A 23,798-nucleotide genomic window follows, 5' to 3' on the forward strand; every position below is an offset into this window, starting at 1 on the left:
TTGGCCGATCGGGAGTGGAGATAGGTGGGCCCACAGTGATCGTGTTGATACTCACCGGACCTGCTTAGTCTATTCCTGGACTCTCCATTCGAGCAGGAGAAAATGGACGCTCGTGATCGATTTGCGACACAAAACCCTAATTAGGGTTTTTTGGCCGGCCGCGTGTTAGCTAGTTTGGCTAACCGAAAATACGTGTTATATACCTGACCTGGAGAGGCCGATTGTGTAGGGCACTTATTAGGCCGGTGCTGAGTGCGGTGGTATGTGTCCGATCATCTCAGGGTAAATCTAAGCCATCCAACCATGCTGGTGAAGTTGGATGGTCGTGATCAATTTTAGGTTTTTAGTGGACTTTTCTGCGACCCTCAATTCTCCACGCTGACCCAACTTCGTACAACCGTATATTGCAATCTGGTCAGGTTAGGGAAGAGTCGGTCATGCAGGTAGGAAAAAGACTGCCTAACCGGTCATGGGATAATCTACGCCGTCCAACCATGCTGGTGAAGTTGGAAGGTCGTGATGAATTTGAGACTGCCGTAGGTGGTCTTGTGCGCACAAAATTTTCCAAGTTGCTTCACACCAGTCTGGATATCCATTCTGGGCTGGCGTTTGGTGATTATTTTGTCAGGCGTGACTTTGCACCTTTGTGGCCAACTTGCGTGGTCGTGATTATTTCCAAGACTGTCGTAGATAGTCCAGATGCTCGATCGGGTTAGTATAACACTCCGAGAATCGCAGCATGTACGGGTATTTCGTATGTGCTTCATTATTAACGCTTGGAGATTCGTGTTGCTCTGCTGAGAGCAACAATCAGTCGTCATGCCGCACCAATAATGAGAGTGGAGCAGTACAGGAAATACAAGGCTGGTCATGCATTAATTTATAATGTTATAAGTTTACAGTGAGGAAGTATTCACCATTTTATTAGTGGCTTTATCCTTTGCAGGATGTTAGCGCATAATTTGGGATTTCACAGTTTTAGCCTTAAAATGAAAATCCACCATCAACACTAGGTAAATTAGCGAAGTGAAGAAGTATTCATCACTTATCAGTGGCTTTATCCTTTACAGGATGTCAGTGCATAAATTTGGTTTTACAATTTTAGACCTGAACTAAAATCCACCATCAACAGATCTAAGATCTACCCTCTTGAAATTGAGAAAATTGAAATGAAACTAAAATTGATCTTGCAACCGAGAGATTAATCTGCCACTGTGGTCGCCAGTTGTTTTGGGGTAAAAACTGATTCTGCCGGTTTTGGTAAATTTTGGTGTGTCGATGAGAAACGAATTCAAACCCTAAACAAATGCACTGCACGGGAGTACTTTAGATTCGAGAAATCAATCTGTACAATCCTAGCCTAAACCAAGAAATGGCCATTCCAGTCTTGTTTCGGTCACAAAGTAAAGGAGAAGGGTTGACCTTAGGGAGGGAAGCAAAGAAGGTGTTGAGATCAGAATGGTTAACTCTGAAGGTGTGTCTATTTTATGACTTGTAGCAGAATATGGAACTGGCTTGCGGAATGTAAGCTATCAGTTCTTGTGTTTTTCTGGATACTTTTGTTGTTAACCAAAACTCTATTGTTTGTTGAAATAGGTTGAAAACCTATTTATATAGTCATAGTTGTACGCACCCTGATCTCATAGGAAATGGGAGTAGTTGAGTGATGGAGAAAATGGGATCGTGTAAAAATGTTGAAAACCGCATTTTACTATGAGGGAAGACGGGTCAGTTTACACCCACTACTTCTCAGCTACCACCAACTGTCTGCCTTTTCCCGACACTTTCTCATAATATGTGTTGCACGCCGCACGTTGTAAACCGCCAGACCAATACTCTAAAGAACATCCCCCAGTTTGTGACATATTTGATGTTTTGAGTATTTTATAAAAAATATGTAGCAAGTGAGCCTTGCCTAATTTTGACCAATCACGCACAAGCTAGGTGGCCGGTAGTCATGTTGTGACGAGCCAAGTTATGAGACTTGCCGCAAAGAATAGTATGTAATGTTATTAGGTTAAATAACTAAGTTATTTGTGAAACCGATATTCACAAAATATCCTATGTATTCGATGCATGTCAAGCATCGCTTTTAAGCAAGAAGCTCAAAATGATTGATGCTCATAAAGCATCGTGGTATAAAGCTTGCTTAAATCAGTCGCGGAGCTTAATGTCTTAAAAGGAGCGCAACCGGCCATTTTCGGGAAGCTTCCAGGAGCCATTAACGCGTGCCAAGGGCAGGCCGGACGGTCCCTATAGTAGAGTGAGGGCTGGCGAATATGATGACATCCTATTGGCCGCCTTAAATTTAATCTAGGATAATCAATTCGGCTGGCGAAGTTGGACGACCAAGATGATTTGCGGCAGTTAATCCATAAAATTTATGCAAACAGTGCGACCAACCCCTTTTGGACGATCGTTTGAGAGCCACATGGGCAAGCCATGGCCTGGCCGGTTGTAGCTTATGGAAGGGGGTAGCCGGTAATTGTGGCCACATCTTGTTGGCCACCTAAAATGGGAGTTAGGCCGACCAATTCATCTGGAGAAGTTGGGCGGTCGAGATTATTTGCGGAAGTTAATGGATGTCGTTTATTTAATTTAGGTTTAAAAAACCGTGTGGCCAACCTATTTTGGGCTAGCGTTTTTTGGTGCTGGCCGCGTGTTGTGAGCTGTTCGGCCGGCCAGCACTGTATCCAGGTCGTTAGTGAGCATATTTGTACCTTGCATGTTGATCGAGATTAAATCCAGGCCGGTCAATTCGGCTAGCGAAGTTGGGCGTCCAAAATCGTTTCGCGGCAGTAATGTTATGTCGCTTAATAAAATTAGGGTTTTGTAGCTCGCACGACCAACTGTTTTGGGCTAAGCGTTTGATGGCTCGTTAGTGAGAAGTATGCCGATTGGCAAAGCATTAGTGGGTTCGACGGTGAGTATGGTGATGCTTGTCCGGTCGTGTTAGGGAGCGTCTAAGCTTGATAAATCGAGTGGCCAAATCGTACGGTTGTGATCGTTTTTTGAGACTGACATGGGAAGTCTAGATTAGATTCCTTAAGGAATTAGGCGCATCGGCCAACCAACTTCAAACTTTATTTAAAAGTACGTGTGGCGGGTTTAGAGCGATCTGATTGGTCGTTGGGAAAAGGGGCCGGCCAGCAGCAACATGGGGTGTGGCTGGCCGGCCGGCCACAGGCGGCACCCTTTGGAGCAGATCGGCCGGCCAAGTGGCGTGGCCATACCTCCTTTTGCTGCTGCTTTTACTTGCCGCAGTTCCTCTTTATTTCTTGTTTTCTGATTTTCGTAGGATCTTGCTCCTACTAGCTCCATGATGGATCAATTCCTAGTGTATCTAGGATTAGTTTCGACCAATAGGGTTCGACATATCGCGCAGGGAGCATAAAACCTAATTTTTACAAATTAATTAGGTTAAAACTTGTGAGCTATCAAAAAATTGATCAAATTTGGCGAATTATGTGTGTTGACACAAAATTCTTTAATTTTATTATCAGCGAGCGGCGTGCTTTCCAAGTGAGTATTTTTATACAGACCTTAATCTTGATATTTAGGGAAATTCATGCCACTCTGCTGCGAGTGAACACTAATTGTCATGTCATATCAATATTAAGGGTTCAACCGAGGAACATAACATAAGAAAAATACTCGATAAATCATACGTTAATGAATAATGCAGTAGGTTGAAATTTACAGAATATCCGGGATTGTTGCTTCATGCACCATTCTGGATAAATTTCATAAATATGTTGAATTTCTCAATACATATGTAAGTAAAGAGGTCTGGACACTCATTACTTTTAAATGACTTAGTCTCTTTGCAGAGTGACGAAGCATTAAATATAAGGTTTTACAATTTTAGCCCTGAACAAAAAACCACCATCAACACACTGATGATGAGTTTGTTGATGATGATGTTGGTATAGACGACCAACAACCTTACTTTGATGCTATTCGTCGAATTAGATTTATCAATATCTCTGCTAGGGACAAATATAATAAAATCTCCAGTGGTCACTTTGCCATGAAAAGGGTATATGATCGAACGGTTCAAGAACCATAATTTCACTCGTTCATGGACCAGTTTGTGTGGGGTGATATTCATAAGGGCTTGGGGGAATCATATCCTGAGATGACCTGTGAATTTTATGCTAATCTTCATGCCCCCAACAATACCAATTTCTCTTTCAAGACTCTGGTCAAAGGAACACTGATTGAAGTTAACTGTGGTGTTATAGCTAAGTTATTAGACTTAGCTTTACATCATTCCTTTGTTGTTCCTCAACTAGAAGGTCAAAGACCAAATAAGAATCAGTTGTCTGAACTGCTCCTAGGAAAGAATGTTCCATGGGTTAAAAGCAAACTTCGTGTGGATAAAATAAGCTTTCATTTGACGATTTTTGGTAAGATGGATGTGGCTAACTTAATCCCAAGTACTCTCGACAAAAATCTTTGGAGCAGAACTCTGGTTGTGTTGGTGTACCATCTTGTTTCTGGTGAAGAGGTTGATTTCTGTGGATTAATTGTTCGTCAAATGATTCACATGGTCCCACAGAAGAAAAATCCTGGTTTTCCATGCCTCATTAGCCGAATATGTAGTCATTTTATTGTTCAGCTTGGAACTCGTGTAGGTACTCCATCTCTTTTAAGCCAGACAGACATTAACAAAACGAAGAAACCTGCCAATCCTGAAGTCGCTCGTCTTCTTCAAAGGAATGAGTGCTTGGAGAGACAATTGACTCATGTTGTGACAGTTCACCCTGATTTAGCTGAATCAATATCTAAGATTGCTGGGGATTTTTATCCCAATCTGGATTAGTGTCATTATCTTCATTTCTATTTAAACTCTTTCTTATGTTATTTATGTTGAACTTATTATGTTAATCTTATTATAAACTGTTATTTTTAATAGTTGTAATGAATTTAATGGTATTTTAGCCTTGAATGATTTTACTCTTCAATTAAACTGCTAAATGCGTTATAAATAATTTGTCAAAAGATAAGTCTTTCACATGTCATTGTGCAAATGGTGATAAAAGATTGAATGAACTTTTGACAAACAAAATTTAAGCCTATTATGTCATTATGCAAATATTGATGGAAGATAGGATGAACTTTTGTTTACAAAGATTAAGTCTATTATATGTATCTATGCAAATAGTGATGAAAACTATAATGAATCTTTGAATATTCCGCAGTATTGGTTTTTCCCTGATCCATATCCTTGTGTAACTACTGTGCGGCTCCGTAAGTTTTCTTATGTGAGCATTTCTGATTAAATGAATCATGGGTTCTCTTGTGGTTAATTTAATTAAGTTTTTTTTTTTTTTGATACAAAGTTAATGTTTTATGAGATTTGTTAATTTCCAAAGAAATCCTTATTTTCTTGTAAAAGTAAGGTCGCCCTTGTTGTTCCTTTTGGAATGAAATTTTATGGGGGTAAGTTCTTAACTGAACTTGTGTTTAATTGTCAAATCTTTGTGGGGAGTGCGGCTGTGGAATATTGTAGGGGTTATCTTGTATCTTCATAAACTCCTTGATGAATGCATTTAGTTTCGTATATATGATTGCATATAAACAAGTGATATGTGCTTCTCTTTTTTGGTCATGAAGTGTCTCTATGGAAATTTCATTAGGATCCCACTAATTTTCGTACATTTGTCAATTTTTATTGACAAAAATGGGGAGAATTAATGTGTAGTTCACAATACAAATACATATGGTTTACAGATCATTATGTAAGGGGGAGTGGTTTTCGTGTGAGATGAAGTATTGACTAAGGGGTATTGATACATATCACCATAGTATTGTTGTCGAAGTTGTGATAAAGTTGAACTTTGATGTTGTGTAATAATACTATGACACTGTATAACAATGATTGAGAGCTATTCTTTTCTCATTGTTATAGATATGGATATTAAACAACGATGATGCTGAGTTGAACACATTTTGAATAATTGGAGTACTTGGAAGTGACAAAGATTTCGAGTAATGTTGAAGAACCAAGGAGATCAAGAATTTGGATGAGAAACTACAAAGTTTATTTATTTTGTATTCCATATGTATTGATAGTTTTGTCATTAAAATTGACAAAGTGGGAGATTGTTAGAGGACTGCTCGGTCGAACTCGCAAGTGTTGCTATCTCAAGCTTGTTTGTCAAGTTTTCCAAAACTATAAGTCTCGATTTCTAGTCTACTTATAGCTAAGTCTCGGATTAGGATAGTATTGATGGAGGTTTTTATCTTAGGGTTAAAATTGTAAAACCTTGCATCTGATATGACGTCACTCTGTAAGAAAATGGAGCCATGAGTGTTAACCTCTCCACTTGCATATTTATTGAGCCATTCAATATATTTACATGAAATTTATCCAGACTGGCGTATGTAGCAACCATCCCAGATGTTCTGTAAATTTCGGCGCTTGCCTATATTCGCTTAATATAAGTTTCTTTGAATGCTTTATATGCTATGTTACCCGGCTGAACCCTTAACGTTGATATTGCATGACAATTTGTGTTCACTCGCAGCAGAGTAGCACGAATTTCCAAATATCAAAGATAAGGTCTTTGCATGAGGTATTCAATCAGAAAGCATGCTGCTCTCTGGCAATGAACTTAAAGAACTCTGTGTCAACACATAACATTCAATCAATTACTTTTGCGCCTTGCGCAGTATACCAGACCTTGCTTGTCGAAACTAAGCTTGGGAAAACTAGGAAATTAATCCTCCATAGATTAGTAGGTGCTAAACCTTGCCCGGAATCAGAAAACAGGGAGCCGCAGCAGCAAAGGGAAGCGTGGCCATGCCTTAGGCCAGCTGGCGCCACTTGCCATTGGCCACGCCCCATCCTAAACCGGCCCTATTTACCTCGACCAATCAGGTCTCTTTAAACTCGCCACACGCACATAAGTTGTGGCTGGGCCCATACTTGTCGGCCCCATTTCCTATCAACCAATCAGGTCGCTCTAAAGCCGCCACACTCACACCAGAAGTGTAGCCACGCCCATGCTTGGCCGGCTTCCCGACCAATCAGGTCACTTTAAAATGCGCCAAAGGAACTAGAGATGTGGCCGCGCCTTATGTTTGGTGGGCCCCTTTTCTTGACCAATAAAGTGGCTCTAAACTCGCCACCATACATTAAAGGCCAAACGCGCCCTGCCGCGCCGCCATACTAACTGGCAAGCCAAACACGCCCTGCCACAACAACATATTAACCGTCATGCCAACATGCCACTCTGTCGCAGTAACATGCCACGAGCCACTTTAGCCTTGGCCATGCCGCCAAGCCCTAACTTTGGCCACGACGCCAAATCCTATCCTTGGCCACGCCGCCAAGCCCTAAGTTTGTCCAAGACGCCAAATCATAGTCTTGGCCACGCCGCCAAGCCCTAATTTTGGCCACGACGCTAAATCCTAGTCTTGGCCACGCCGCCAAGCCCTAACTTTGGACATGACGCCAAATCCTGGCCTTGGCCACGCCTTCAAGCCCTAACTTTGGCCACGACGCCAAATCCTAGCCTTGGCCACGCCGCCAAGCCCTAATTTTGGCCACGACGTCAAATCCTAGTCTTGGCCACGCCTACTCAGAGAAAAACTTCAGTAACCAAAGAGAAGTGCGACTGGGGACTGCTCATCATGGTCCATCCCCGACAACAATCAAGCATTTCATGAGGTAACTCCAGAGGCGCGGCTGAAACATTTTTCTTGAAGAGACAGAGGGAGCCACGATTAACGACATAACTCCCTCACTTCTACCTCTTCGTTATCCAGAATGTTTTGTCCATGTGATATTACCATGGGGATTACCAGAATGGGATGCCTTCACTGCCCTCAACCAGGTTATTTCCGATTTCAACATCATCACTGTCGAAGTTTTACGAGCCGCAAGAATTTCTCAACATGAAGTCGTACACGCGCATCAAAGACCCAGAAAGTACGCCACAGAGATACATTCACATATCTGGCCACGCCATCGGATCTACCAAAAGTATAACTGGGGACTGCTCACCGCATCCCGTTCCATGCAATAGTCCAAGATTCAGAAGATGGTTCAAAGGATGTCGCTTGGAACGAAGTCCTTAAAGACTTGATAGAAGCACATCGGCAACGGAACACTCTCGGCTCATCTACTTCACCCAATGGCTCCAGAAGATTTCGACCATGCAAGCATCCACAACATATCATCATCGCAATCAGAAAGTCCAGGCACCAAATAACCTAAAATCAAGGGTGGACCAACAACGCAACCACAATCTACAAAATTAGCCCTGACATGATCATTGCAGAGCATATATTCCATCCATCTATCCCAAGATCGCAATGGAGTTTGGTAAATTTTGAAATACACTAGAGAGGTTAGATACCTATTCTTACGGAGTCAGAGCCTTATTACACATTCTGGAGAAGATCGATGGTACTGTTAGGTGGATACATGCGAGAGCACCTACCTTGAGTTCTGCTGGATTGCCTTTCCGTTGATTATAGCTATTGGAGATTTCTTTGTTTCCATTAATGCTCACTCTACCACCGCTAACAAATGACGAAGGGGAGCCAGATGCTACAGATGAAAGCACGGAGCCGGACGAACAACAAAAACAGAAGAGGGTCGATACCCCTTTTCATACGAACGCAGTTTCTAGAGTTTGAACAGAATAAGGATTCCTTATTGCTCCGTGAATGGGAATAGATGACTAGGAGCACCACACTCATGATCCATAGTCGAACAAGTAGTGTGCCAATATCTCCGCTCCATGACCGAACCAGCAGCGCGCCAGCACGAGGAACACCAGTCTCTCAACCTACAAACGCTCCATGGCTCTAGCATTCCGTGGTCAAGCCAACTCTCCATGGATCCAGCACTCTGTGGTCAATCCAACTCTCCATGTATCCAGCACTCCGTGGTTAAGCCAACTCTCAATGACTCCAGCACTCTATGGTTAAGTTAGTGCAAACGCTCCAGCATTCCGTGATCCAGCCAACAGGCTTTCCAAGTGCCATTTCCACCGTTCCACGGACTGAAACCATCAGCGTCACCATCACCATTTGAAACCAAAGTTCCAGCGCTATCATCACCGCTTGGTAGACAAAGTTCCAGTGCCATCATCACCATTTGAAGCCAAAGTTCCAGCGCTATCATCACCGCTTGGTAGCCAAAGTTCCAGTGCCATCATCACCACTTGGTAGCCAAAGTTCCAGTGCCATATTTTCACCATTCCACGGACTGAAGCCAGTTTCACCATTTCGCGGACTGAAGCCAGTTTCACCATTCCGTGGACTGAATCCAGTTTCACCATTCCGCGGAATGAAGCCAGTTTCCACCATTTTATGGACTGAAGCCAGTTTCCACCATTCCATGGACTGAAGCCAGTTTCCACCATTCCATGGACTGAAGCCAGTTTCCACCATCCCATGACCTAGCTAGCGCCATCTTAGCCGTTCAAAGCAGTGCCATCTCCACCAGCCAAGGAAGCGCCATCTTGGCCGTTCAAAGAAGCGCCATCCACCGCTCCACTAATCGGGAGCCAGCTGTGCCATCTCTGATTCTCCGTGATCTAGCCATCCAAGTGCCATCCACCGCTTCACGGACCTAGCCAACAGCACTGCTCCACGGACCTAGTTGACAGCGCTGCTCCGCGGATCTAGCCAGCAGTACCATTCCTTGGATGTAGCCAAGCAAGCAGCGCCGTCCATCATTCATCCATCATTCAAAGCCAACAGCGCCATCTACCTTTCCTATCCAACCAGTGCCCGTTCCGTGGACCAAGTTGCAATGTCACCTCTGCCGATCAATAGCCAAAGCTGCAGCGCTGATGCGAATACTCCATGGCCAAGCCGAATTTATGCAAAACCGCCAATACAAGGATCACGGATTCCACATACCTTCCGCCAAAGGTTATTCGAATTTTCCTGACGATCTCTTCACATCTTGACCTTTCGATTTTACTATTGTCTGTCACCATCTCATGCTTACCCAGCAACAACGCCACTGTTACGTGCTAAGCAGGGGACTTAATGTTGATGGTGGTTTTTAGCTTAGGCTTAAAATTGTAAAACCTTGCATCTGATGTGACGTCACTCTGTAAGGAAATGGAGCCATGAGTGTTAACCTCTCCACTGGCATATTTATTGAGCCATTCAATATATTTACATGAAATTTATCCAGACTGGCGTATGTAGCAACCATCCCAGATGTTCTGTAAATTTCGGCGCTTGCCTATATTCGCTTAATATAAGTTTCTTTGAATGCTTTCTATGCTATGTTTCCCGGCTGAACCCTTAACGTTGATATGGCATGACAGTTTTTGTTCACTCGCAGTAGAGTAGCACTAATTTCCAATATCAAGGATAAGGTCTTGCATGAGGTATTCAATCAGAAAGCATGCTGCTCTCTGGCAATGAAGTTAAAGAACTCTGTGTCAACACATAGAATTCAATCAATTACTTTTGCGCCTTGTGCAGTATACCAGACCTTGCTTGTCGAAAGTAAGCCTAGGAAAACTTTGAAATTAATCCACTATGGATTAGTAGGTGCAAAACCTTGCCCAGAATCAGAAAACAGGGAGCCGCAGCAGCAAAGGGAGGCGTGGCCATGCCTTAGGCCAGCTGCGCCAGTTGCCATTGGCCACGCTCCATCCTAAACCGGCCCTATTTCTCTCGACCAATCAGGTCACTTTAAACTCGCCACACGCACATAAGTTGTGGCTGGGACCATACTTGTCGGCCCCATTTCCCGTCGACCAATCAGGTCGCTCTAAAGACGCCACACTCACACCAGAACTGTCGCCACGCCCATGCTTGGACGGCCCCCCGACCAATCAGGTCACTTTAAAATGCGCTACAAGCACTAGAGATGTGGTCGCGCCTTATGTTTGTTGGGCCCCTTTTCTTGACCAATAAAGTGGCTCAAAACTCACCATCATACATTAAAGTCCAAACGCGCCCTGCCGCGCCACCATACTAACTGGCAAGCCAAACACGCCCTGCCACAATAACATATTAATCGGAATGTTGACATGACACTCTGCCGCAGTAACATGCCACGAGCCACTTTAGCCTTGTCCACGACGTCAAGCCCTAACTTTGGACACGACGCCAAATCCTAGCTTTGGCCACGGTGCCAAATCCTAACTTTGGCCACGACGCCAAAGCCTAGCCTTGGCCACACCGCCAAGCCCTAACTTTGGCCACGGCGCCAAATGTTATCCTTGGCCACGCCGCCAAGCCCTAATTTTGGCCATGACGCCAAATCCTAGCCTTGGTCACGCCGCCAAGCCCTAATTTTGGCCACTGAGCCAAATACTAGCTTTGTCCATCCCACAACGCCACAGGCGCGGCTATGCCATGCCACAACGTCACAGGCGTGGCTATGCCATTATGCCATTAACATGTGCCAACAAAATGTGTCCATAATCAACGGCCACCCTCTCTCCTGAATTACAATCTCAGCTATCCAAGTACGCCACCGAACTGAGAGACTTGTGGAAAGTTTCAGGCGACCAACTGCCTAAACCTAGTGGCCATGGCTACGCCAGGCGCCACTTGCACCACTGTGCCACTGGCATGCACGAGCCATGCCATCCATGCCACATTGCCACTGGCGTACACCAAAACGCCACCGCTCCATTATCAGGTGCCAACACAAGGTAGCCATAATAAACGAATACCCTCTTTCATGAGATGCGATCTCAGCTATCGAAGTTCGTCACCGAACTGACAAACCCGCGACAAGTTTTAGGCGACTAGACAAAACGAGCCTAATAACATTACATGTTATTTTCCTGCGGTAAGTCCATTGACTTTGATTTGCCACACGTAGCAAAGTGTTACATGTTCTCCACGAAAACACTCGAGACATCAAACATGTCACAAACTTGGGGATACTCATCAGGGTATTGGTCTGGCGGTTTACAGCGTGCGGCGTACAATGCGCCAGTTACAAGAAAGTGTCATGAAGCGGTACAATTAGTGGTGGTGAAAAGTAACGGTGTAAACTAATTCACTTCCTTCATCATGGAAGCATAATGTCTGACGGTTACACGAATTCACTTCCTTCATCATGGAAGCATAATGACCGACGGTTACACGTTGCTCTATTCTTCCACCACTCAATCGTTTCCACTTCCTACGAGACCAGGGTACGTTTCAATATGACTTGTATAAATAGGATTCACCTATTTTCACCAAAAAACAAGTTTTTGGTCGGCAACAACACAGTATCTAGAAATCACCTGGTAGCTTTCCATTCTGCTAGCCAGTTCTACTTTCATATACGAGTCATAAACAACCACACCTTCAGAATCAACTATTATGGTCTCAACACTCTCTTCGCTTCCCTTGTAGGATACAAATATCGCACAAGTATTTGTAAGTGTGCGAGATTCATAAAAGGTTGTGCAATAACGTCGCACGGAGAATAGGAAATAAAAGGAAATAGGAAATAAAAGGAAATATGAAATAAAACGAACTATAAGCTGTCATCCACTAGGTAGCATCCTATATAAAGAGAAATGTAGGAGAGAGAAAAGTAACTTGTATTATTATTATCTTCTTGTTCTTCCCAAAAACCAGAGAGAGAGAGAGCTCCATATACTCATTAATGGAGTCTCAATGTAATTTATATGTAATTCAATGATCATAGTGAAACCTAACCCCGTGGATGTAAATCAAATTGATCGAACCACGTAAATCTTGTGTCTTATTTTCTATTTTCATTATCTTTATCTTTATTTTCATATCAAATAAGTTTAGATCTAGAAATCATGGTCATGATAATACAAGGGGTGTGTTGTAGGATTTCCTGCAACTACATAATGGCGTTAGAAACAGGGACGAGTAAAGGATTTATCCTTCCTGTAACTTGTTGATTCAAGAAATTTTCATGAAGATTAGCTACTGTTCATATTTTTCTAGATCTACAAAATTTAGGTTCAAAAATGGAAATTTTATGGAATAAATCACACTTTCAGGGAGTAAACATCATCAACAATTCAAAGACATGAAAAGAGTGAGAAAAAATTAGTTGTTATGGTGAAATTTAAGGAGAAAATGAAAGTTTTAGTGGAAGATTTTCATGTTCAGGAGAAGAAGGCAAATGTGAAAGAAGTTAAGGAAGGACGAAGAAAAGATAAGAGGTAGATGCTACAATTTATATCACAAACAGAAATTCGCACAGATGGTTTGAGCTGGAGCGAGTAAGAGATAGGTCACGGGTTCGAATTTCGCAAAGACACATATTTTTCATTTTCTTCTCATTTGCATGGGAGAATAAAATAATAAGAGAAAAACATTGTTCGTTTATTTCGCAAAGAGATTCTTGAACTGTTGGTCAAGAGAACAATATGTACGTTCGTGGTCAAGAGAACAATATGTCTGTTCTTTGCCTCTCTCATCAAGCTTAATTTTTCGCACATTTTTGAAATCCTAAAGGCGAAGAAATGGAATAAAGTACAACATTGTGTGTTTCTTTCGCAAGCAACAAGTAGCGCAGATGGTCAGAGAAGGAGTATGCAAACTAGATGACATGGGTTCGATTCTCCCTGCGACCAAATAATTTTTGCTTCGCAAATATTCATTTCGCAGAGTTGATATTTGATTACTTCGCACAGTCTTTGATTATTTCGCAAGAGAGGGTTAACACGGTTGGTCAGGAGGCATGAATGCAAGCAGCAGGTCGCGGGATCAATTATTGCTTCTTGCATGTTTATTTTTATTATGCGAAATTTATACAAAATTTCCTCTTACACAGTTGGAATGTGATTACTTCGCAAAAACTTTTATTATTTCGCAAAAGAGGCTTAACACAGTTGGTATGGTGCGAGAAAATCCAAGAAGCAGATCAAGGGTTCAAGTCTCACTTCTCACACTTCTTTTTGCTGCGCGAAATTCATACATTTCAAGGCATTTATTCACTTCTTTGACAACAACAGCGACTCAATGAAAGATAAGTACCACCTCCTTGAACATTTTACTTTATACTAGGAACGAATAAAAAGATTTTTGATTTGATTTACAAAAAGCGATTCAATCGCACGATTACAAAGATTTCAAGATTTCAAAGATTATAAAGATTACTAAGATTTCAAGATTACAAAGACTTCAAAATTACAAAGATTGAGAGATTTCAAAATTACAGAAAACTGAGAAAATTCAATTTATATATTTCTATAGAATATTTCTTTTGCAGAGAATAAAAAGATTTTTGATTTGATTTACAAAACGCGATAGAATCGTAGAATTACAAAGATTTCACAACTACAAAGATTTCAGAGTTACCATGTATTAGAATTTCTCTTGAATATTTATTTTGATTTAAATGATATGATATTATGAGAATGAAAGAGATGACAGAAATGAAAGAATGAATGAAAGAGATGAGAGAAATGAAAGAATGAATGAAAGAGATGACATAAATGAAAAGATGAATGAGAGAATAAAGAAACGCGAACATTTTGCAGAAACAAAGAGACGCGAAAATTTCGCAGAAACGCGAATAAAATTTCGCAGATAGGGGCGAACCTTTATGGCGTACACCCTAGTTCGCGAATAAAATTTCGCAAGAGGCAAATGTAAGACCTAAAGTACGTCATATAAGGGGGTACCTATTGCATGGCTCAGGGAAAGGTTACACCGCCCCCTGAACCTGAGTCATGGAGATTTGGGGTCAATAAATCCCATCCGGGAGAGGCACCTTGGATTCTCAGCCTAAGCATATGACTTAGGTTGGGCGACTAAGGTAATAAGGACTCTCCCAAGGAGTGCATAATCTGATCAAGGCGCCGAGGTACACGGTTGAGTCAAGAGTGCCAGGGGAGTTTGAAGCGTCCTTGCCATTCTTGACAAGTCTTGGCTTATACTGCACTCGGCCCGAAGAAAACCCCACTTAGGGTGCAGTCTCGTAGCCATAATCCCTATAGGTAAAAGGGATAAGAGGCTGCGAAAACAACTGGTTGTTGTTAAGACCGGATGGGAGGAGCTAACCTTGTATGGTAGAAGTACGCCTCCTTGAAGGGGAAACCAGGGGGAGATAAGGGCGGACCTCCATTAGGGAGCTGATAAGTGTCTTAAGACGCAAATGTCACGAGGATTTTTACTCGCAAGGGTATTAAGGCTTGTCATATTTGTGCGACAATCCTGGAGAGGTAATAATACTAGAGAAAAATATAAGACGAGATCAATGGGTCATTACATGAAAGTGTGAAGACGTCCTGCGATTTCGTCGCAAGACGGCAATGTCATGGGGCTCTATTTTCGCAAGAATATTTAGGCCTGTCATATTGTCGCAACAATCCTGAAGAGGAAATAATACAAAAGAAAAAGTTAAGGCAAGATCAATGGGTTTTTGCATGAAAGTGCAAAGACGTCCTGCGATTTTTTCGCAATGACAAGAGGTGGCAAAATAAGACCTTTAACTAGGAAGGAAAAATAAGACCACATAAGAAAATGAGTAAGCAAGTAAGCTTGCGAGAATGATTATATGTAAACAAACAAGCGTGCGAATATGTACATGGAAATGAAACTGAGGCAGTGAAAATGCCGCAGACTTGATATTATGATCATACTGTTATGAGATACTAATAGTGCAGGAAAAAGGAAAGATGAAACACAAGTAAGAACTTGTGAGGAACAATAACTACGCGAAGAGGAATGCATACACTAAAGAAAAAGCCAGAGAAATGGAGAATTGAGGCAATTTAAAGCTACATCAATTTTAGCGTGCAAAATGAGCTAAGTAACACAAACATTAGCTATACATTGCAATAGATAAGCATTCTCATCATACAAACATCATACTCGCATCATAAAAGCATTGCATAAGCATTTCATAGCATAAACATCGCATACACATTTCATAACATAATCATCACATAAGCATTATATTCGCACAAGTACTTTACAAAACTGTACGGAATAATATTGCAGAACTTCGCAATAATATCGCAGAATTATTCAGAATTTCGCAGAATTTTTCAGAATTTCGCAGAATTATTCAGAATTTCGCAGAATTTCGCAGGATTATTCAGAATTTCGCAGAATGTGTCAGAATTTCGCAGGATTATTCAGAATTTCGCAGAATGTGTCAGAATTTCGTAGGATTATCAGAGTTTCGCAGGATTATTCAGAATGTGTCAGAATTTCGTAGGATTATTCAGAGTTTTGCAGAATGTGATTATTTCGCAGAATGTGATTATTCCAAACGATATGATCATTTCGCTCAATTATTTCGCACAATTATAAGCAACTTGAAGAGATTATACTATCGCATGAGCACAAAACATGAGACAGAGGAAAGATGAGAATGAAGAAACAATTCGCACATTCAACATTTTCTCAAAGATTCTACCCTCATAGATAAAGAACAAAGGCAACTATGGATTACCAAGAAAACATTTTATGTTCTTTATCTTCTCGGCAAGAATCACCAAAAATGGAGTAATAATTTCGCATGAATAGAGGCAATACTTATTATTCTCATTCAAGGACGGATACTTCTTACATTTCGAGAATTGAATATTTCTTATACTTCATCAAGGATACTCCATCCTTCTTATACTTCTTCAAGGATACTTCATACTTCGCATACTTCAAAAGATGATACTTCTTATTTACTTCGCAATATTCCGGAACTTCACAAAAGAATAGAGGCAAGTACGTACTTTTCAAATCCAGTATTCTTTTGCTCGTTCCTTCATCAAAAAAGATCAAAGACTACTCCAACAACACGTATCTCGCTCCAACAACTACAACAACGGATTTTTTCCTGAAGATCGCTCTTCAAGCAATATTCAAGAAAAAAGAGGCAAGATGTAGGATCCAAATATCGCACAAGTATTTTTAAGTGTGCGAGATTCATAAAAGGTTGTGCGATAATGTCGCACGGAGAATAGGAAGTAAAAAGAAATAGGAAATAAAAGGAAATATAAGTTGTCATCCACTAGGTAGCATCCTATATAAATAGAAAGGTAGGAGAGAAAAAAGTAACTTGTATTATTATTATCTTCTTATTCTTCCCAAAAAACCAGAGAGAGAGAGAGATCCATATACTCATTAATGGAGTCTCAATGTAATTTGTATGTAATTCAATAATCATAGTGAAACCTAACCCCGTGGATGTAGATCAAATTGATCGAACCACGTAAATCTTGTGTCTTATTTTCTATTTTCATTATCTTTATCTTTATTTTCATATCAAATAAGTTTAGATCTAGAAATCATAGTCATGATAATACAAGGGGTGTGTTGTAGGATTTCCTGCAACTACATCCCTCCCTAAGACCAACCCTTCTCCTTCACTTTGTGATCGAAGCAAGCCTGGAACGACCATTTCTTGGTTTAGGCCAGGATTGTACAGATTGATCTCTCGAATCAAAAGTAGTCCCGTGTAGTGCATTGTTTAGGGTTTAGATTCTTTTCTCATCCACACACTCGAAATTACCAAAATCAACAGAAACAGTTTTCACCCAACATATAGTAAGTGTAGTTGAGCTTTAGACTCCACGGCGTTCATCGAATGAAGACGAAAAATTACTCAAGGTAACTTGTGGAACTTCATCAACAAAAGGTATGTGGAGACTTGAACTCATCTATCACTCAAAAGTCTATCTATTTGATCTCCTATTTGAGACAAAAATGTATTGCTACATAGACTTCAATTATACACATTTGCTATTTCGAGCCGAGTTTAACTCACTTATCTATTTCTCGAAATATGTGTTGGTAATCTTTCGTTTTAACCAAGTTCATCTTTACTCTTGACGAAAGTCATATTGATTATTTCAATAACTTGAAAATCGCTTTGATGCTAATAGTTTGTGGATAACAACTATTGTCATCCTCTAAGAAAGTTTCAATGATTGAAATGAGAGTTTAGAACAAGTAACCATGGTTGGAAGTCCGGAACCTTGGTATGCGTACTCGTATGCGTACTGGCGGAAGTTTGGGTTCCATAAATTTCTGCTGGAGTCTGGAAGTGTGAATTGGTATTACTTGCGTAATCAAACTCGGTCCGGCTAATTAGGTATGCGTACCCGTTTGCACACTTAAGTAGGTTACTTTCTAAAATCGGTTTGTTCATGAACTAAAATATTTATATAATAAGGAATGCAATCTTTTGCAAACAGTGGATATGATGTTCATGAATTGATTCGAGTGAATCAAAATCGATTTTGCTTCAATTTTGTCTTGTATACTTCTATTAAATCTAAGAAATTGAATAACTCTCTAACTAGTTTCATTTGAGTCATTTGAACTAGTTATGTTAAAGATGAATAAGGTTGATATGAAAGTGCTCATATGGCTAACTGTTAGAGCATAGCTCGGTTGAACCCACCAAGCGTTGGTATGTCAAGTTTGGTTATCATATTTTAGTGAATCAAAACTCATTTAAAGAGTCGCTTGATTATGTACTGGAGTCAACTTCGTATAGGTTAGCTTGAAAGTATTAGGATGAGACATTACAAGTATTGCGAAGACTTGAGGAAGTGAAGAAGTAAGAAGATACAACGACAACATCATCCTTCCACTTGAGGTTAGTAATATTTGACTTGAATTGTTTCATTCCCTAACGTATCTTTAAAGGCGTGCATATTGAAAACAAAACTGCGAAGCAAGAACACTCTAGATAGACATAGTATTAAGGAATACAATACGAGGTTTATTGCTTAACCATTAAACTTTGTAGATAAGACATTGACATAATCGTTTAAATGTTATTGTGATTATATATGGGTATGAGGTGAGGATTTCATCCTAGGAAACAATGTTTTACATGTGTTTTAAGGAAGTAAATTCATGAACTTGTTTTGTGAATCGAAAAGGAAATTGCCAGGCGTTATTGGTATTGTTATTCATTACATATCTTGTGGACAACCAATATGTGTGATTAGTATAACCGCTCATGACTTGTTTGTGTTCTTGGTAAAACTATTCACAAAGGCCTGACTTATTTATTGGTATGACTTTTATTAGTGAAACCGATCTTAAGTAATCACCTGAGATGATATGATCGAGTTTGTGATTCGTGTGAGACTGAATCTGGGTAAAGGGAAACCGATCCTAGTAAGAGGTGCAACACATCACAAAGGTGAATCGATCCTTGTATGAAGTGCATCATGGTTTAGCAGAAAGGGAACCGATCCTATGGATATGTGCAACACGTTTTTAGGCAAAGAAGAACCGATCCTATGGATATGTGCAACACATTCAAGTTAGATACCATATATATGTGGGGAACCGATCCTAGTACCTAGTCAACCGAATTTTGGAAAGCTAGTGTAACTATGCACAGTACTCACATGGAGGTAGAATCGAAACTTGTTTTGGTAGAACCGTGAAACCCATGATTTGTGATTGAGTGTTCTTGATCAATAACATAGTTCTTGAAAGTCAGATGAACCAATTCTAAACTTGTTTGGAAGTGTGGAAAATCGGTTTCAAGGTTGTAAGTATAAAAGAGGACTTAGAAAGTAAGGATGTTGTTAGAGCACTGCTCGATCGAACTCGCATGCGTTGCTATATCAAGCATGTTTGTCAATGTTAGTGATCAAAACTATAAGTCTTGATTTCTAGTCTACTATAGCCAAGTCTCGGACTAGGATAGAAAGTGTATTTGAGCTCAAAGGAACTGGTGGAACTTCATCGACTAAAAGGTATGTGGAGACTTGAACTTATCTATCACTCAAAAGTCTATCTACTCTATCTCCTATCTTGAGACAAAAGTCGTTTGACTATGTAGACATTGATTATACACATTTGCTATTTCGAGCCGATTTTATATCGCTTATCTATTTCTCGAAATATGTGTTTGTAAGCTTTCGCTTTGGCCAAGTTCATATTTACCTAGTGACGAAAGTCATGTTATGTTTCAATCACTTGAAAATGGCTTTGACGAAAAATAGTTTGTGAATAACAACTATATAACGTCCTCTAAGAATGTTTCAATATTTGAAATGAGAGTTTAGATTATATAACCAATGATGGATATAAGCATTGTGTGGTAACACATACATGTATAAGTCCTTATTCCTTGAACCAAAGTCTGTGTACTTTGATGCTCATAAAAACATAACAGAGTCCGCGAACCCAGTCTGCATACTGTCGAAGGTTCTCTTCCCGAGAAAATCTGCTGGAGTTTGTGAACTATTTACAAACTTATTCCGGGTACTTAATTCCGCGTACCTGGTCCGCGTACTTAGGTTGGTTATATTCTAAAAACGTTTATTCGTGAACTTATACTTATATTAACTAAGGAATTCAAGTTTGCAAACCGTGGCTATAAAGTTCATGAATCGATTCGAGTGAATCAAATCGTTTTTGCTTCGATTGTGTCTTGTATACTTCTATAAGTTCTAAGAAATTGAACAACTCTCTAACTAGTTCATTTGAGTCATTTGAACTAGTTATGGTGAAGAAGAACATGGTTTATATGAAAGTGCTCATATGGCTAACCATTTGGTTAACTATTGTTGAACCAACAAATGTACATGTTTGGGTACGATTACACAAACCTAAAACGTGCATTTCATTTGTGTGTAACAAGCTAAGTTTTCGATCTAACGGTTGAAAGATATTAGCTTGAATCTAATCAGGTTTTCATCTAACGGTGAATATTGAATGCTTTGTTACCATGCTAACATTGATTGCAAACCCTGATTTGAAAGACTATATAAGGGAGAACTCTAGCAACTGGGAAACCTAAACCCCACACCTCCTGTGTGATACTAGTTGTATTAGATAGAGTCGATTCTCCTTTAACCTTAGGTTTATACCGAGACCCTATAGGTTAACGACTTGAAGACTTCATTGGGATTATGAAGCCAAAGCGATACTACTTTCTTGTAGTTGTGTGATCTGATCTTGTTGTTTCTATCCTATTGAGTACAATCGTAACGATTGGCTTGAGATTGATATCTCTGGTAGGAAAGATATCAAAGTAATCACAAACATCTTCGTCTCATCGTTTGTGATTCCATCATATCTTCTTTCGCCGCGTCGATTAAGATTATTGTGAGGTGATTGATAATACTAGGTTGTTCTTCGGGAACATAAGTCCGGGTTATCAATTGGTTCATGTTAACCTTGATTTATCAAAATACGGAACAAAACTCTTAGGTATTTCTGTAGGAGACAGATTTATCTATTACCATAGACTTTTCTGTGTGATACAGATTTGATTATTAAAGTCTTCGACTTTGGGTCGTAGCAACTCTTAGTTGTGGTTGAGATCAGCTAAGAGAATCAAGTATGTAGTATCGTGATGGGATCAGAGACGTAAGAGCATAATTGTACCTTGGATCAGTATGAGATTGATTGGGGTTCAACTATAGTCCATACCGAAGTTAGTTTGTAGTATGCTAGTGCATGTAGCGGCTTAATACAGTGTGTGTTCAATCTGGACTAGGTCCCGGGGTTTTTCCTGCATTTGCGGTTTCCTCGTTAACAAAACTTCTAGTGTCTGCGTTATTTCTTTTCCGCATTATATTGTTTATCTTTATAATTGAAATATCACAGGTTGTGCGTTTGAATCAATCAATTGGGAAATCCAACCTTTGGTTGTTGATTGAAATTGATTGATACTTGAACATTGGTCTTTGGTACCATTCAAGCGATTTCTCTTGTATTCAATTAGACTCGCAAATTTTTATTTGCTTGAGTAAGTATTGAATCGAGAAAGAAAGATATAAATCTTTGATATATTTTATTAAGATTGAGTCTAGTTGATTCTCTTGAAAGTATATTGGAGTTAGTCCATACAGATTTCTAATCGAAATATTGGGTGTGGTTATTGTACCCACGCTTTTTCAGATGTCGACATACTTTGAACATGTGCAGTAACGCTTATCTTTAATTGTTCAAAGTTATTCCTTAATAGCTAAAGGAATAAAATCCCAGGATCGAAACATAAATAAGTTAAGAATCTTTTATTTAAGGTTTTTAATTTTATTTTAGGAAAATGAGAATTAGTAATGTGCATTTACTAGTTGAAGATTTTCCAAAGAGATTTTCGGTCATTATTTTGGACAGAGCATTTCCAGGAATTATGGAAACCGAATTTGGAATATATTGCATATATTGAGAATATTTTCGGTTTTGGAAATTCCTTGGTGTCCAAACTTCCTTGTCTATAAATACTTGAAGTTTGAATTTCTAGCAAACTAATCCTTCATGACAGCAAACTTCCTCGGTTGTGTTGGTACTGGTGAAGCCGCCTATTCGGAGAGGAGAGTAACCTAATTAGGCGAAATCTCTTACGACCGCTCAGTTTAAAGTCTTCTTTGGGATTGAGAAGCTCTATTAGTACCGTTGGTGGGAAACTAGATAATTACGGTTTATCTTGTATTTTCGATTGATTTGATTGACTAACGGTGGTTGAACTTTGATTGCACCTAGTTTGTTTATGCTTGAGAATATTCTCATCTGATATAAGATTCATTCAAACTAGATCGAAGTTTCGACGGGGATCTTTAGATTGTTTGTAGATCTAAATACGTCTTATCATAATCCATTGTTAACATACTCCGTTCTGTGCGTGATTGATCACAAGAGATTCAAGTTGTTGTGTGCAGGCGTTTATTTAAGATCTAAGAAGATTTGAAGACAAAGAAGATATTGAAAATTTCGTATTTGGGGTTCATAATCTTTGGTGTGCACAATACTTGTTTCGGTATAGAGGATCCAACTATAATCGATTTATCCTTGTAGTAGATTGGATTGATTAGTTGTGTAAATCGGCATCAATACAATTCTTTGTGATTAATAGTATTGATTGCAAAATCTTACCAATTACCTTTGGTAGTTGAGAATAAGATAGATCTAAGAACCTGACGAAGGAGTTTATTGAGATAAACAGAAGAGCCTTTGTCGAACTCACATCACTTAGTTGAAGAGAGTTGTTACCAAACAGATTTGTTGTTCCTTTACTGTTTGGAATACGAACCAAAGGAATTGTTCCAAGTACATGACTTATTACAGGTCGGAGGCGTGGGAATACAGACGGAACTAGGTGAACTATATGTTTAGTTGCTTGGTCTCAACTATACGAAGTTGGTTCAATTTTGTGTAGCGGCTTAATCCTGAGAGTATTCAATTCTGGACAAGGTCCCGGGGTTTTTCTGCATTTGCGGTTTCCTCGTTAAAAAAATATTGTTGTGTCATTTACTTTTATTTTCCACATTATAATTATTTTATATCAATTAAAGTAAATTACACAAACGTTAATTCCTATTTACTCGATAAGCAATCCTATTGTGTTTGGTTAAGTCCGAACCTTTTTATCAAGTAAACATACTTCGTTGTTGTATTGTCTCGATCTCGTATCCATAGATGATCACACGAAGTGTGAACCGATTAGTTGCATTGTCTCGACTCAGTCCATAGACAATCACTTTCGGATAAAGGACTTATAGGTAGGAAAAGTTTTTAGCTTGAGGTATATTTGGGTACCCTCGCTTTTTCAATTAGTATCGGAGCAGGGAAACATGAAAAGATCTAACAATCCGTGTTTGGTGCGATCCAACCTATAATAAATTGAATCTATGTCTGATTCAGTTAACATTATGCAAGAGTATGACTACTCAAAGGTTGAAAATGTTACTACTTCGTTGACTCATGATCCAGGAGTTGCGAAAACATCTGTGTCCATCTCTGATGGAAAAGAAGATGCTGATTAAGAGTTAGTAAAACTCCTAAAGCCTATAAAATCTCTGTCGTCTAAAGTGGTGTTACTAAAGATAGAGACAAATCTTCTTAAACAGGAGATCAGAGATAAAGACATCCAACTAAATATTCTAGCTATAGAG

Source organism: Papaver somniferum, chromosome 5 (genome assembly GCF_003573695.1).
Source record: "Papaver somniferum cultivar HN1 chromosome 5, ASM357369v1, whole genome shotgun sequence".
NCBI lineage: Eukaryota > Viridiplantae > Streptophyta > Magnoliopsida > Ranunculales > Papaveraceae > Papaver > Papaver somniferum.